This window comes from Hyla sarda, chromosome 2, assembly GCF_029499605.1.
Source record: "Hyla sarda isolate aHylSar1 chromosome 2, aHylSar1.hap1, whole genome shotgun sequence".
Taxonomy (NCBI): domain Eukaryota; kingdom Metazoa; phylum Chordata; class Amphibia; order Anura; family Hylidae; genus Hyla; species Hyla sarda.
Genome location: NC_079190.1, coordinates 440,766,554 through 440,782,789, shown reverse-complemented (window position 1 = coordinate 440,782,789; position 16,236 = coordinate 440,766,554). Strand labels below are relative to the sequence as shown.

General features: G+C 43.4%; 1 protein-coding gene across 1 annotated transcript in view; it reads right to left on the bottom strand.

The window, feature by feature from the left end:
* The window catches only part of PIR (pirin), a 114,323-nt gene that overhangs the window by 74,506 nt on the left and 23,581 nt on the right, over positions 1–16,236 (bottom strand). The window lies entirely within an intron of this gene.

The window sequence follows — 16,236 nt, the reverse complement described above, 5'->3', positions numbered from 1 at the left end:
ATTTTATGATTTGCATCTGCATCATTGGACTAATACGGCTACTCAAATTTACTATATATATATATATATTAATATATGACTATGTTACTTTTTTTTTAATCTGTTTTCAAAATGTATGTCTTTTACTTTTGGAAATTTTGTTTTAGGCTTCTTTTACATATGTTTTTAGCTATTTTTTTGACGGCATGAATTTATTATTTTTATTATTGCATTTTTTTTTGTGTTTTGATACAATTTTAACAAGTTTTTTTCCTAATTTTTTTTTAACCCCTTAAAGGGGTACTCAGGTGAAAACCTTTTTTCTTTTAAATCAACTGGTGGCAGAAAGTTAAACATATTTGTAAATTACTTCTATTAAAAAAAATCGTAATCCTTCCTGTACTTAGTAGCTGCTGAATACTACAGAGGAAATTATCTTCTTTTTGGAATGCTCTCTGATGACATCACGAGCACAGTTCTCTCTGCTGACGTTATTATAATAATAATAATGCTTAATTTATTGTTGTCCTTAGTGGGATTTGAACCCAAGTCCCCAGCACTGCAAGGCAGCAGAGCTAACCACTGAGCCACCATGATGCCCTTAGCATGCTGCTATGCATGGTTGCTAAAATGGACAGAGATGTCCGCAGAGAGCACTGTGCTCAGGATGTCATCAGTGTTCCAAAAAGAAAGGAATTTGCTCTGTAGCATTCAGCAGCTAATAAGTACTGGAAGGATTAAGATTTTTTAATAGAAGTAATATACAAATATGTTTAACTTTCTGCCACCAGTTGATTTAAAAGAAAAAAGGTTTTCACCGGACTACCCCTTTAAGGACACAGCCTGTTTTGGTTCTTGAAGGGGTACTGCAGCCACATTTTTTTTAATAATCCTATATGCCACTGGGGCATCTGGGGCTGCCACCATCAAAGGAGTTCTCCGGTATATGAAAACTTATCCCTTATCCTAAGGATCTCCTGTATGGGGCCCCAGCAGTCAGCAGCAAGGGGGCGTGTCTGACCACCGCATGACACAGCGGCTGACATCCCCCCTCAATACATCTCTTTGGGAGAGCCAGAGTGCTGCATTCATTATTCAGTCATCGGCTCTGCCACACAGATGCGGTGTCACCGTCATGCGTTGGTCGACACGCACTATGCCATACGGGGCCCCCCGCGATCTGAAACTTATCTCCTATCCTTAGGATATGGCAGAAGTTTTCACATCCAAGAGTACTCCTTTAAAATAATAAACTTGAACTTACCTTCTGCTCTTCCCCAGGTGCCGTCGATACTGGTCTCCTGTGCTCCAGGCCTCGACTTTTTCCTGGTTTTAGAGCCCGACATATACCACTGCGGGTCAACTAATCGCCGGCCATAGCACTATTCTGCCTCAGCTGGTGATAGGCTGAGCAGCAGTGTCACGTAACAGGTCCAGGCACCAGAAAGAAGGCCGGGCATGTGTCCATAACATGGCACTGACATGCAGTGTATCATCAGCCAAGGCTGGAGATTAAGTTGACCCACATTGTTACGCATCAGGCCCAAAAACCAGGAAGAAGACCAGGGCCGGAGGACTTTATATATCAATGGTGGCAGCCCGGGTATACAGGATTAATAAAAAATTTGGCTGGAGTACCCCTAAAAGGACACAGACAATTTTATCAAATGTGACCTGTGTCACTTTATGCATTAATTACTCTGGGATACTTTTACCTATCATACTGATTCTGAAAATGTTTTTTGTGACAAATTCTACTTAATGATAGCGGTAAATTTCGTTCGATACTTGCAGTTTTTCTTTGTGAAAAATTGGAAAGAAAGAATTGGAAAAATTAGCATTTTAAGCATCTAAATTTGAAATTATCTGCTTGTAAATACAATGGTCATGCCAAATAAATGGACGTATTCATTCACATATACAATATGGGGGCTATTTATCAATTTTGCCTGTTGACCGTTTCTTATTACCCTTTTTTTTTTCCACTTTGGTTTTCGTGGACATGGACCAAATTTATCATTTGGTGCAAGTTGTTAGTAATTTTGGCTCAAATGTTGAAATCAGCTGTTCACAGCGCCTTTTACACAGAACTTACCGCCACAGAGGACGGCGTATTTTACCCTTTAGAGCAGCCATTTCGGAGTCCCTCCTGCAGTATATCAGCAAGCGACATGAGTTATTTTAATTTGTGGGGTTTATAGCCACCATATGAAATGGGTTTTATTTTCAACTTGGGTAGTTTTTTTTTTTTTTTGGTTACTTTAGTGCAGTGGTCTTCAACCTGCGGACCTCCTGATGTTGCAAAACTACAATTACCAGCATGCCCGGACAGCCGTTGGCTGTCCGGGCATGCTGGGAGTTGTAGTTTTGCAACATCTGGAGGTCCGCAGGTTGGAGACCACTGCTTTAGTGCTTACCTTTCCTGAACCTGTGTGACCATGTCCAATGCTGGCTCAACGGAGGGTGAAGGTTCCTCAGAGACAACTATGTCGCAGGATAGTATTGAGCAGCCCTGGAGGCGTTGCTGCTTTCACAAAAAAAAAAAGTTTTTATGCATTTTGACGCCTTTACATTTTCTGACATTGCTAAGTGTGTTTTCCATGTGCAAAATTTCTTGGCGGGGATTTGCGCCTAAAAAACAGGATTTGCGCCAAAATTGCGCCAAAGATCGATTGGCGCAAATGATAAATTACTGACTAAAGTTGAAATCACACACGGGACCGTGTGATTTTGAGAAAGTTGTAAAAATGACAGTGGAGAAGATGCGCCAAACTTTGGCGCAAAAAGACACTGTGCCAAAGTATTGCGCCAAAGGTACGTGAAAAAAAACACATAAATGCTTTGATAAATACCCCTATGTCTTTATTATGTTTGCATCATAAAGAAGACAGGATTTTACTTTTTAAAGACATTAGAGGGGTTGGAATTTTATCAGCAATTTTTCAAATTTTCTAAAAAAAATGTATATCTTAATTTTTCAGGGACAAGTTCAGATTTGGAGTGGATTTGAGGGGACTTTATGTTAGAAATCCCACATAAATTACTGCAAAAACTGCACCTCTCAAAGTATTCAAATTGACATTCATAACCTTTGTTAACCCTTTATGTGTATTCACAGGAATAGCAGCAAAGTGAAGGAGAAAAGTACAAATTTCCATTTTCTTTGCAGATATTCCAGTTTTATCCAACTCTCTCTGCAACACAGCAGATATTAACACAAAAATTCAACTCACTATCTATTTCCCTAGTTCTGAAGTTTTTAGAGATATCCCATATGAGACCCTAGTGCGCTACTTGAGTCAGCCATAGGCCTTAGACATGAAGGAGCATCCAGTGGATTTTGAGGCCTCCCTTTCATTTAGATATCATGTAGTTTATATGTATGTATAATGCATTTCTTGGCCATAATTTGCTGGCCTCCCTCAGTGCTTGAGAAAAAGGCAATATAACGATCATGCGTGATGACATCTGCAGGCATTCCTGCACTTGCACTGGATTGGGTAATCCTGTCTGTGGCATAGTGCTGCAGTTACTGGGGATGGTGGGGAATGTGTCTAGCTGTGTGTGTGCGTGTGTATGTATGTATGATGTGTGTACTTGGAGGAGGGCTTAGGGGGTTTGGGGAGGGGGATCGAGGAGTCTAGAGGAAAACTTAGGGGTCTGGGGGAGAGGTGCAGAGGAGCGTGGAGAAGGAGAAGCAGTGTGTGACAATATTGTTATTACAGGCACAGTGTGTGGCAGGGTTATATCCAGAGGGTAGAATGTGTGGCAGGTTTATATCCAGAGGGTACAGTGTGTGGCAGGGTTATTTTCAAAGGGTACAGTGTGTGGCAGGGTTATATCCAGAGGGTAGAATGTGTGGCAGGGTTATATCCAGAGGGTAGAATGTGTGGCAGGTTTATATCCAGAGGGTACAGTGTGTGGCAGGGTTATTTTCAGAGGGTACAGTGTGTGGCAGTATTATATTCAGTGGGTACAGTGTGTGGCAGTATTATATCCAGAGGGTACAGTGTGTGGCAGGGTTATTTTCAGAGGGCATGATGTCTGGCATTGTTATATTCAGGGGGCACAGTGTGTGGCAGGGTTATAATGATTATTGTTTTCATATACTGTATAGGATGAGGCTCTGCTGTTAAAGTGAGGAACCTATGATGTCTCTGCAGACCCTGCAGAGAAGATGTAGCTGGAAGAAGTTGTGGTGTCTGGACCAGATAAAGACGAAAAGGAAAGACAACAGAGTAGATGTCATTGATATCATCGTAGAGTCCCCTGACTGTCCAATCACTTCTGTAGTCACTTGTATGTTCCGCAGTGATGATGGGCGAATCTGTACCTCAATCTGTGACTCTCCTGCTGTTACAAGACTACAACTACCATAATACCTGAGACTCTCCAGACATGATGGAAGTTGTAGCTTTGCAACAGCTATTAAATAAGGGAGTGGTGGCGGGATTAATAAATTAAATAGCTTGGTGATTGTCATACAAAAATGTAAAAGAAAAAGCCCCCCAAAACTTGTAATCAAGTTTTTCCTGCGTATGGAAATACCCCATATGTGCTGTGTGGGCGCACAACAGAGCTCAGGAGTGAGAGACCACCATGTACATTTGAGGCCTAAAGTGGTGATTTACACTGCAATAGCTGATAGTTGCAGAGGTTCTGACATAAAATCTTTAAAAAAATACCTCAGGGAGTAACCCTTAATTTGAAAATAAACCCCTCAAGTAACATAGTGCAGTGAGCATTTACACTCCACATGTGTTTGGAACAGTGGTCTGTCAAAATGTAAAATTGCACTTTCACACTAAAATACTGTATACCCACCTACCCAAAAAAAGAAAACTGCAATTTTTCCACCAACATTCTGTGTACTCAGAGCATGGCAAATTAAAATATGTGCCCCCGACAAAGTGTGCCTTGTTTGCAGTCTTCCGAGTGTGGCAGTCTGAGCTGAGCAATGGGAGGTTAAATCTCCAACTGACCAATCATGGCCATCCTAGAGGTGTCATCACTGCATCCAGAATTGAATGGAGAATCACGATGATCTCCTGGGGGCATCTCATATGCAAATAAATTGGGTGTTGCAGCTGTAATGTGATCGCGGGGGTCCGACCACTGGGACCCCCCCTCTCCTGTACGGCACTCTGGATCTTCTCATCACCCCTCTCTATGAATCTTTAAGGAAGCGCCAGAGATACACGAGCTGGTGTGTTTGTGTATCTCCGGCTCTTCCATAAAGCTGAATCTATATATATATAAAACTCAATGGGGGACATGTATCAAAAAATTGACACCGTTTTTGTGTGTAAATTCTTGCACAAAATTTTGCGCAAGCTTTTTTTTGTGTCTTTTTTTTTGTGTTCATTCTGATATAGCATTTCCTCCTGATGTCGCTATATGGGGTACCTTGGAGTGACATCTATAGTAGTCAAGGATTTATAAACTGCGTACTTTTCCTTTACACCCCAAAACTTTCCGCAAGTACCTTTTTTTTTAACACAAATATAAGCCGTCTTGGACTGCACTTAGCGAGATGCTATAAATCATTGATGTCATTTTTCAGAGCGGATTGCGGAGATTACTCTGCTTCTGCCGCCAGTCAGATTATCTCTGTGATACTTAAAATCTTTCCATGTACCTTTTAATAACAATGTAATGATTATGGTCACTTGTGATCACCCGTTCACCCGCAGTCTAACCCGATAATACACCCGATAATACACCCGATAATACACCCGCAGTCTAACCTGATAATACACCCGATAATACACCCGCAGTCTAACCCGATAATACACCCGATAATACACCCGATAATACACCCGCAGTCTAACCTGATAATACACCTGATAATACACCCGCAGTCTAACCTGATAATACACCCGATAATACACCCGATAATACACCCGATAATACACCCGATAATACACGGGGTTATAGTGCGGGTGAAATACTTCCCGACACAGATCACACTTCACACTGTGTAAAATTCAAACTTCCCGCTGTTCTTGATGAGTGCAGGAGAATGCGCCTGTGTAATGTAACCATGGTGACCACAGCTAAGAATATACCACTGTAATGTGCAGGGAGGGAGAAGGGGGTACAGCTGTTGTGTGTATGTATATGTATGATTGTGTGTATGTAGCAGTGCTGAGTTTGTTGTGTGTGGGAATGTAGCAGTGTAGAGCTGAGTATGTTGTGTGTGTGTGTGTGAATGTAGCAGAGATGAGTATGTTGTGTGTGTGTGTGAATGTAGCAGAGCTGAGTATGTTGTGTGTGTGTTTGAATGTAGCAGAGCTGAGTATGTTGTGTGTGTGTGTGAATGTAGCAGAGCTGAGTATGTTGTGTGTGTGAATGTAGCAGAGCTGAGTATGTTGTGTGTGTGTGAATGTAGCAGAGCTGAGTATGTTGTGTGTGTGTGTGAATGTAGCAGAGCTGAGTATGTTGTGTGTGTGTGTGTGTGAATGTAGCAGAGCTGAGTATGTTGTGTGTGTGTGTGAATGTAGCAGAGCTGAGTATGTTGTGTGTGTGTGTGAATGTAGCAGAGCTGAGTATGTTGTGTGTGTGAATGTAGCAGTGCTGAGTATGTTGTGTGTGAATGTAGCAGTGCTGAGTATGTTGTGTGTGAATGTAGCAGTGCTGAGTATGTTGTGTGTGAATGTAGCACAGCTGAGTATGTTGTGTGTGTGTGTGAATGTAGCAGAGCTGAGTATGTTGTGTGTGTGTGTGAATGTAGCAGAGCTGAGTATGTTGTGTGTGTTTGTGTGAATGTAGCAGAGCTGAGTATGTTGTGTGTGTGTGTGTGTGAATGTAGCAGAGCTGAGTATGTTGTGTGTGTGTGTGTGTGAATGTAGTAGAGCTGAGTATGTTGTGTGTGTGAATGTAGCAGAGCTGAGTATGTTGTGTGTGTGTGTGTGAATGTAGCAGAGCTGAGTATGTTGTGTGTGTGCGTGAATGTAGAAGAGCTGAGTATGTTGTGTGTGTGTGAATGTAGCAAAGCTGAGTATGTTGTGTGTGTGAATGTAGCAGAGCTGAGTATGTTGTGTGTGTGTGTGAATGTAGCAGAGCTGAGTATGTTGTGTGTGTGTGAATGTAGCAGAGCTGAGTATGTTGTGTGTGTGAATGTAGCAGAGCTGAGTATGTTGTGTGTGTGTGAATGTAGCAGAGCTGAGTATGTTGTGTGTGTGTGTGTGAATGTAGCAGAGCTGAGTATGTTGTGTGTGTGTGAATGTAGCAGTGCTGAGTATGTTATGTGTGTGTGTGAATATAGCAGTGCTGAGTTTGTTGTGTGTGGGCATGTAGCAGTGTAGAGCTGAGTATGTTGTGTGTGTGAATGTAGCAGAGCTGAGTATGTTGTGTGTGTGTGAATGTAGCAGAGCTGAGTATGTTGTGTGTGTGTGAATGTAGCAGAGCTGAGTATGTTGTGTGTGTGTGAATGTAGCAGAGCTGAGTATGTTGTGTGTGTGTGAATGTAGCAGTGCTGAGTATGTTGTGTGTGTGTGTGAATGTAGCAGTGCTGAGTATGTTGTGTGTGAATGTAGCAGTGCTGAGTATGTTGTGTGTGTGAATGTAGCAGAGCTGAGTATGTTGTGTGTGTGAATGTAGCATTGCTGAGTATGTTGTGTGTGTGTGTGTGTGAATGTAGCAGTGCTGAGTATGTTGTGTGTGTGAATGTAGAAGTGCTGAGTATGTTGTGTGTGTGAATGTAGCAGTGCTGAGTATGTTGTGTGTGTGTGTGAATGTAGCAGAGCTGTGTATGTTGTGTGTGTGTGTGTGTGTGAATGTAGCAGTGCTGAGTATGTTGTCTGGTGTGTGAATGTAGCAGAGCTGAGTATGTTGTGTGTGTGAATGTAGCAGTGCTGAGTATGTTGTGTGTGTGAATGTAGCAGAGATGAGTATGTTGTGTGTGTGTGTGAATGTAGCAGTGCTGAGTATGTTGTGTGTGTGTGTGTGTGTGAATGTAGCAGAGCTGTGTATGTTGTGTGTGTGTGTGTGTGTGTGTGAATGTAGCAGTGCTGAGTATGTTGTCTGGTGTGTGAATGTAGCAGAGCTGAGTATGTTGTGTATGTGAATGTAGCAGTGCTGAGTATGTTGTGTGTGTGTGTGAATGTAGCAGAGATGAGTATGTTGTGTGTGTGTGTGTGTGTGTGTGAATGTAGCAGTGCTGAGTATGTTGTGTGTGTGTGAATGTAGCAGTGCTGAGTATGTTGTGTGTGTGTGAATGTAGCAGTGCTGAGTATGTTGTGTGTGTGAATGTAGCAGTGCTGAGTATGTTGTGTGTGTGAATGTAGTAGAGCTGAGTATGTTGTGTGTGTGTGTGAATGTAGCAGAGCTGAGTATGTTGTGTGTGTGTGTGTGTGAATGTAGCAGTGCTGAGTAAGTTGTGTGTGTGAATGTAGCAGTGCTGAGTATGTTGTGTGTGTGAATGTAGCAGTGCTGAGTATGTTGTGTGTGAATGTAGCAGTGCTGAGTATGTTGTGTGTGAATGTAGCAGTGCTGAGTATGTTGTGTGTGAATGTAGCAGTGCTGAGTATGTTGTGTGTGAATGTAGCAGTGCTGAGTATGTTGTGTGTGAATGTAGCAGTGCTGAGTATGTTGTGTGTGAATGTAGCAGAGCTGAGTATGTTGTGTGTGAATGTAGCAGAGCTGAGTATGTTGTGTGTGTGAATGTAGCAGAGCTGAGTATGTTGTGTGTGTGTGAATGTAGCAGAGCTGAGTATGTTGTGTGTGTGAATGTAGCAGTGCTGAGTATGTTGTGTGTGTGAATGTAGCAGTGCTGAGTATGTTGTGTGTGTGAATGTAGCAGTGCTGAGTATGTTGTGTGTGTGAATGTAGCAGTGCTGAGTATGTTGTGTGTGTGTGTGAATGTAGCAGTGCTGAGTATGTTGTGTGTGTGAATGTAGCAGAGCTGAGTATGTTGTGTGTGTGAATGTAGCAGTGCTGAGTATGTTGTGTGTGTGAATGTAGCAGTGCTGAGTATGGTGTGTGTGTGTGTGTGTGTGTGTGAATGTACAGTGCTGAGTATGTTGTGTGTGTGTGAATGTAGCAGAGCTGAGTATGTTGTGTGTGTGTGAATGTAGCAGAGCTGAGTATGTTGTGTGTGTGTGTGTGTGTGTGTGAATGTAGCAGTGCTGAGTATGTTGTGTGTGTGAATGTAGCAGAGCTGAGTATGTTGTGTGTGTGTGAATGTAGCAGAGCTGAGTATGTTGTGTGTGTGTGAATGTAGCAAAGCTGAGTATGTTGTGTGTGTGTGAATGTAGCAGTGCTGAGTATGTTGTGTGTGTGTGTGTGTGTGAATGTAGCAGAGCTGAGTATGTTGTGTGTGTGAATGTAGCAGTGCTGAGTATGTTGTGTGCGTGAATGTAGCAGAGATGAGTATGTTGTGTGTGTGTGAATGTAGCAGTGCTGAGTATGTTGTGTGTGTGTGAATGTAGCAGAGCTGAGTATGTTGTGTGTGTGAATGTAGCAGAGCTGAGTATGTTGTGTGTGTGAATATAGCAGAGCTGAGTATGTTGTGTGTGTGAATGTAGCAGTGCTGAGTATGTTGTGTGTGTGTGCGTGTGTGAATGTAGCAGAGCTGAGTATGTTGTGTGTGTGTGAATGTAGCAGAGCTGAGTATGTTGTGTGTGTGAATGTAGCAGAGCTGAGTATGTTGTGTGTGTGAATGTAGCAGTGCTGAGTATGTTGTGTGTGTGAATGTAGCAGTGCTGAGTATGTTGTGTGTGTGAATGTAGCAGTGCTGAGTATGTTGTGTGTGTGTGTGAATGTAGCAGTGCTGAGTATGTTGTGTGTGTGAATGTAGCAGAGCTGAGTATGTTGTGTGTGTGTGAATGTAGCAGTGCTGAGTATGTTGTGTGTGTGAATGTAGCAGTGCTGAGTATGGTGTGTGTGTGTGTGTGTGTGTGTGTGAATGTACAGTGCTGAGTATGTTGTGTGTGTGTGAATGTAGCAGAGCTGAGTATGTTGTGTGTGTGTGTGAATGTAGCAGAGCTGAGTATGTTGTGTGTGTGTGTGTGTGAATGTAGCAGTGCTGAGTATGTTGTGTGTGTGAATGTAGCAGAGCTGAGTATGTTGTGTGTGTGTGAATGTAGCAGAGCTGAGTATGTTGTGTGTGTGTGAATGTAGCAGAGCTGAGTATGTTGTGTGTGTGTGTGTGTGTGTGAATGTAGTAGTGCTGAGTATGTTGTGTGTGTGAATGTAGCAGAGCTGAGTATGTTGTGTGTGTGTGAATGTAGCAGAGCTGAGTATGTTGTGTGTGTGTGAATGTAGCAAAGCTGAGTATGTTGTGTGTGTGTGAATGTAGCAGTGCTGAGTATGTTGTGTGTGTGTGTGTGTGTGTGTGAATGTAGCAGAGCTGAGTATGTTGTGTGTGTGAATGTAGCAGTGCTGAGTATGTTGTGTGCGTGAATGTAGCAGAGATGAGTATGTTGTGTGTGTGTGAATGTAGCAGTGCTGAGTATGTTGTGTGTGTGAATGTAGCAGAGCTGAGTATGTTGTGTGTGTGAATGTAGCAGAGCTGAGTATGTTGTGTGTGTGAATATAGCAGAGCTGAGTATGTTGTGTGTGTGAATGTAGCAGTGCTGAGTATGTTGTGTGTGTGTGCGTGTGTGAATGTAGCAGAGCTGAGTATGTTGTGTGTGTGTGAATGTAGCAGAGCTGAGTATGTTGTGTGTGTGAATGTAGCAGAGCTGAGTATGTTGTGTGTGTGAATGTAGCAGTGCTGAGTATGTTGTGTGTGTGAATGTAGCAGTGCTGAGTATGTTGTGTGTGTGAATGTAGCAGTGCTGAGTATGTTGTGTGTGTGTGTGAATGTAGCAGTGCTGAGTATGTTGTGTGTGTGAATGTAGCAGAGCTGAGTATGTTGTGTGTGTGTGAATGTAGCAGTGCTGAGTATGTTGTGTGTGTGAATGTAGCAGTGCTGAGTATGGTGTGTGTGTGTGTGTGTGTGTGTGAATGTACAGTGCTGAGTATGTTGTGTGTGTGTGAATGTAGCAGAGCTGAGTATGTTGTGTGTGTGTGTGAATGTAGCAGAGCTGAGTATGTTGTGTGTGTGTGTGTGTGAATGTAGCAGTGCTGAGTATGTTGTGTGTGTGAATGTAGCAGAGCTGAGTATGTTGTGTGTGTGTGAATGTAGCAGAGCTGAGTATGTTGTGTGTGTGTGAATGTAGCAAAGCTGAGTATGTTGTGTGTGTGTGAATGTAGCAGTGCTGAGTATGTTGTGTGTGTGTGTGTGTGTGTGTGAATGTAGCAGAGCTGAGTATGTTGTGTGTGTGAATGTAGCAGTGCTGAGTATGTTGTGTGCGTGAATGTAGCAGAGATGAGTATGTTGTGTGTGTGTGAATGTAGCAGTGCTGAGTATGTTGTGTGTGTGAATGTAGCAGAGCTGAGTATGTTGTGTGTGTGAATGTAGCAGAGCTGAGTATGTTGTGTGTGTGAATATAGCAGAGCTGAGTATGTTGTGTGGGTGAATGTAGCAGAGCTGAGTATGTTGTGTGTGTGAATATAGCAGAGCTGAGTATGTTGTGTGTGTGAATGTAGCAGTGCTGAGTATGTTGTGTGTGTGTGTGTGAATGTAGCAGAGCTGAGTATGTTGTGTGTGTGAATGTAGCAGAGCTGAGTATGTTGTATGTGTGAATATAGCAGAGCTGAGTATGTTGTTTGTGAATGTAGCAGAGCTGAGTATGTTGTGTGTGAATGTAGCAGAGCTGAGTATGTTGTGTGTGTGAATGTAGCAGTGCTGAGTATGTTGTGTGTGTGTGAATGTAGCAGTGCTGAGTATGTTGTGTGTGTGTGAATGTAGCAGTGCTGAGTATGTTGTGTGTGTGTGTGTGTGAATGTAGCAGTGCTGAGTATGTTGTGTGTGTATGTGAATGTAGCAGAGCTGAGTATGTTGTGTGTGTGAATGTAGCAGTGCTGAGTATGTTGTGTGTGTGTGTGAATGTAGCAGTGCTGAGTATGTTGTGTGTGTGTGAATGTAGCAGAGCTGAGTATGTTGTGTGTGTGAATGTAGCAGTGCTGAGTATGTTGTGTGTGTGTGTGAATGTAGCAGAGCTGAGTATGTTGTGTGTGTGAATGTAGCAGTGCTGAGTATGTTGTTTGTGTGTGAATGTAGCAGAGCTGAGTATGTTGTGTGTGTGAATGTAGCAGTGCTGAATATGTTGTGTGTGTGTGAATGTAGCAGAGCTGAGTATGTTGTGTGTGTGTGAATGTAGCAGAGCTGAGTATGTCGTGTGTGTGTGTGAATGTAGCAGTGCTGAGTATGTTGTGTGTGTGTGTGAATGTAGCAGAGCTGAGTATGTTATGTGTGTGTGTGTGAATGTAGCAGAGATGAGTTTGTTGTGTGTGTGTGAATGTAGCAGTGCTGAGTATGTTGTGTGTGTGTGTGAATGTAGCAGAGCTGAGTATGTTGTGTGTGTGAATGTAGCAGAGCTGAGTATGTTTGTGTGTGAATGCAGCAGTGCTGAGTATGTTGTGTGTGTGTGAATGTAGCAGAGCTGAGTATGTTGTGTGTGTGTGAATGTAGCAGTGCTGAGTATGTTGTGTGTGTGTGTGAATGTAGCAGAGATGAGTATGTTGTGTGTGTGTGTGAATGTAGCAGAGATGAGTATGTTGTGTGTGTGTGTGAATGTAGCAGTGCTGAGTATGTTGTGTGCGTGAATGTAGCAGTGCTGAGTATGTTGTGTGTGTGTGTGTGTGAATGTAGCAGAGCTGAATGTGTTGTGTGTGTGTTTGAAATATTCCATGGTTACCAGTGGCGTAGCGTGGGTTGTCAGCACCCGGGGCAAGGCAAGTAATTTGCGCCCCCTAACCCGTGAATTTTAGCACTCGAGTCTCTTCCACTAGATTAGTTAAAGAAACCCTTTCCCCCTAAGCACATGTATTGTTTGTTATGAAAATACTGATGTAATTAAAGTAAAATGCATCTAAATAGAAGTTTATTTTCAAACACTTTATTGAGTGTGAACATGCATTACACATTCTCCACATTCTCAGCAGGTCTATGAATTCAAATCTACAAATGTAGTAACCTAGCATGGGCCGCGCTATTATATGTCGTCTCACAATCATCGTAAACGACAAAAAATATCAAGAACAAAAACTAAACATCAAAATGGAACCATACCCTGGAGATGATCTAAGGCACATGACTTTGGGTATTATAAGTAAGCCGCAAATGTCAGGGGGGCATTATATGTGCATTATATGGGCACATGACAGGGGGGCCCTGTCATGTGCCCCCACATATATTGCCCCCTGACATGTGCCCCTCACATATAATGCCTCCCTGTCATGTGCCCCCACATATAATGCCCCCCTGACATGTGACCCTGACTTATAATGTCCTCTGTCCTGTGCCCCTCACATATAATGCCCCATGTCCTGTGCCCCTCACATATAATGCCCCCCTGACATGTGCCCCTCACATGTAATGCCCCCTGAGGGGGCAGGACAGGGGGCATTATATGTGAAGGGCACATGTCAGGAGGGGCATTATATGTGAGGGGCACAGGACAGGGTGGGGGTCCTGTCATGTGCCCCCACATATAATGCCCCCCTGACATGTGCCCCTTACTCATCATTTGCCCCTCACACTAATAATTTGCTCCCCTCTCCCCTTTCTCACGCCCGTCACCTTACTCCCACGCTGCGGCTGCTCCATTCCTGCAGTCAGTGAGAGCCGCGGGGACGTGATCTCCGGGCGCCGGCGCGATGATGTGATGTCATCGCGCCGGCCTGCCGTGATTGGCTCTCACTGACTGCAGAAATGGAGCAGCCGCGGCGTGTGATAGCAAGGTGACGGGCGTGAGAAAGGGGTGGTGGAGCCCCGTTGCCCCCCCCCCGGATCCGCTACTGCCTCCACACTGGGCGGCAACCCAGCGGCTCGGATCGGATTTGCACAGCCAGCACTGCAGAGAGAGTGAGTGAGCCAGGCAGGGGCATAGAGCTGCGAGCGCGCCCCCCCAGATGTTGCGCGCGGTGCGGCCGCCCCCCCCCCCTGCACCCCTCACGCTACGCCTCTGATGGTTACTAGTGCCCAGAAAAGCGATAACTGTATAAATAAAACATTTATGAGTTTAACCCCTTAACGACGAAGGACGTATATTTACGTCCTCCGCCGGCTCCCGCGATATGCTGCGGCTATCAATGGCCTGGACCCGCGGCTAAAACAGGACATCACCGATCGCGGTGATGCCCTGTATTAACCCTTCAGACGCGGCGATTAAAGCTGACCGCCGCGTCTGAAGTGAAAGTGATCCCGGCTGCTCAGTCGGGCTGTTCGGGACAGCCGCTGTGAAATTGCGGAGTCCCGAACAGTTTACATGACACTTAAAAACCCTGCATCCTTAACCCCTTAACGACGCAAGACGTATATTTACGTCCTGCGCCGGCTCCCGCGATATGAAGCGGGATCGCGCCGCGATCCCGCATCTTATCACGTCGGTCCCGGCGCTCATCAACGGCCGGGACCCGCGGCTAATACCACACATCGCCGATCGCAGCGATGTGCGGTATTAACCCTTTAGAAGCGGCGGTCAAAGCCTCTGACCGCCGCTTCTAAAGTGAAAGTGAAAGTGACCCGGCTGCTCAGTCGGGCTGTTCGGGACCGCTGCGGCGTCCCAAACAGCTGACAGGACATTGGGAGGGCCCTTACCTGCCTCCTCGGTGTCCGATCGGCGAATGACTGCTCCGTGCCTGAGATCCAGGCAGGAGCAGTCAAGCGCCGATAACACTGATCACAGGCGTGTTAATACACGCCTGTGATCTGTGTAAAAGATCAGTGTGTGCAGTGTTATAGGTCCCTATGGGACCTATAACACTGCAAAAAAAAAGTTTAAAAAAAAGTGTTAATAAAGGTCATTTAACCCCTTCCCTAATAAAAGTTTGAATCCCCCCCCTTTTCCCATAAAGAAAATAAAACAGTGTAAAAAAATAAATAAACATATGTGGTATTGCCGCGTGCATAAATGTCCGAACTATAAAAATATATCATTAATTAAACCGTATGGTCAATGGCGTACGCGCAAAAAAATTCCAAAGTAAAAAAAAAGCACATTTTTAGTCACTTTTTATACCATTAAAAAATGAATAAAAAGTGATCAAAAAGTCCGATCAAAGCAATAATCATACCGATAAAAACTTCAGATCACGGCGCAAAAAATGAGTCCTCATACCGCCCTGTACATGGAAAAATAAAAAAGTTATAGGGGTCAGAAGATGACATTTTTAAACGTATACATTTTCCTGCATGTAGTTATGATTTTTTCCAGAAGAGCGACAAAATCAAACCTATATAAGTAGGGTATCATTTTAACCGTATGGACCTACAGAATAATGATAAGGTGTAATTTTTACCGAAATATGCACTGCGTAGAAACGGAAGCCCCCAAAAGTTACAAAATGTTATTTTTTCTTAGATTTTGTCGCACAATGATTTTTTTTTTCCGTTTCACCGTGCATTTTTGGGTAAAATGAGTAATGTCACTGCAAAGTAGAATTGGTGACGCAAAAAATAAGCCATAATATGGATTTTTAGGTGGAAAATTGAAAGGGTTATGATTTTTAAAAGGTAAGGAGGAAAAAACGAAAGTGCAAAAACGGAAAAACCCTGAGTCCTTAAGGGGTTAAGGGGTTAAACGTGAGTGCAGGTGCAGTGACCAAGAAAAAAAATAAAAATAAAAGTGTATATATATATATAAAAAAAAATTATATAACATTTTTCAATAATACATTTTTTTTTAATAATTACTTACATAACACATTCTCCCCCCCCCCCCCCCCCCAAAAAAAAAACACAAAACAATAAAACTACAACCATTTCTGTGATTTCTACACTCAATCAAAAAGCTGGTGTGAAATTTTTGATGTAAACTGGACTCTCACCCCACGTATAAATATCATGTAAAGCAGAAAATATGCGTGGACATGCCCACTTTTACAAAACTGACGTGAACAGTGTAAACCGCGGCACAAAGCTCTTTAAACATGTGATACTTTTCGCGCAAAAATTTATTTTTTGTTTTATTTTTTGGGGCAAAATTCTTTGAGAATCTCCCCCTCTGTGCACTTTATACAGATTTATGATTTTACTGTTCTGCAGAGTTTTGTTCGGCGCACACTGCTGCTCCGGCACTTCTAGCTATGAGCAGTGAGGAGTGTACCGTGTGAGGTAGAGAAGGAGTGTACGGTTGAGTGAGGGGGGCATTTCTATATTTGCACAAAATTTATCAAAGGAGTGCACAGCCTTAGTAAATCTTGAGC